The sequence below is a fragment of the Trachymyrmex cornetzi genome, unplaced genomic scaffold (assembly GCF_001594075.2).
Source record: "Trachymyrmex cornetzi isolate Tcor2-1 unplaced genomic scaffold, Tcor1.1 scaffold1463, whole genome shotgun sequence".
Lineage (NCBI taxonomy): Eukaryota > Metazoa > Arthropoda > Insecta > Hymenoptera > Formicidae > Trachymyrmex > Trachymyrmex cornetzi.
Window position 1 is genome coordinate 25451 of NW_017296052.1, and position 1231 is coordinate 26681.

Here is a 1231-nt window from a genome sequence, read left to right on the forward strand (position 1 = left end):
GAGGGAGCTATGGGGAAGGACCGACACAAACCGGGAGGCGCTTCGCTTCGTCCTGAGGCTCCTAACAAATCGGGGGTCGAACGCAGGACGAAGGGGAAACCTTAACTCGTGCTCCGCTAAGCGGACACACGAGTCGAACACACTTTTGAGTTTAATGGCTGGTCTACAGTGTGCATTTTGTTTCCTGTTTCTTGCTGTTTGTCTCTGTTTGTCTCTTGTCTTTTTGATCAAGAAGGCAAAGGGCCCAACTGGGTCAGTGTGCCACAAGGGCGCACTTTAACACCAGATATGCCAGTGCGTTCGTATGCCCTGGCTTTCGGTCATGGAATTTAATCCAAGTGACCGGGGAGAAGGCAAAGTGCAACCGCGGGAGAACTTAAAATGAATAAAAGGAGAGATTTCGTTAATTAATGAGCGAGAATTTAATTAATATTAAATATAATTAGCAAAAGTTATTGATACATTCTTTGGTGTTGTGTTATAATCGGAACCTCTTTTAGGTTCATATACGTATAAATATAATTACATATACCATTATATAGTTTAGTAGCGTTTTTTTGGTAGGTGTTAATGTTGGTGTGGATTTGTGTGTGTGTGAGTAGAGTCGGGTGTTATGCTGAGATTATTATCTGTTGGAAGTGTTTGGGTAGAGGAGAGGAAATCTAGGGAGGTGGCAATTCATAAGGTTGGAAGGAGAGGGGATCGATTGGAATGAGGGACGGAAAAAAGACAAGTACATCCGGGGATGGTAACTATGACTCGGTCGTTTGCTGATGGAATAAAGTTGGACATGTAATGTATTAGTTGGAGGGCATCATGGAAGAGGAGGGGAAAGGGATTTGGAGGAGAGTAGGAATCTATTGGGGAGGGAAGAGTTGAGGGGGTGACTTCTGAGGCAGGGGCCTCTTCGATCGAGGGTGTCGGGAGAGGGCTGGACGGGAAAAGGGTATCGAAGAAATCAGGCGATTTCACAGGTCGGAAACGGGGGAATATGAGATTTCAGATGGAGGCCATAATGGTGGAAGGAAGGGTTGAACGACAGGACTTGTTTCGAGTGTTAGCGAGTGTGGGGGTAGACAGGGTTCCCTAAGATTCTCCGAGATGACCGAGCAGACACGGACGTGAGGCCCCGCTACTTGACAGTAACGAAGGGTGGAAGGTCTGCGTGAACGCACTGGAATGATTTTTATGGCGACGCGGCGCCTGTTTTTCTTAAGATGAAATTGTTGGT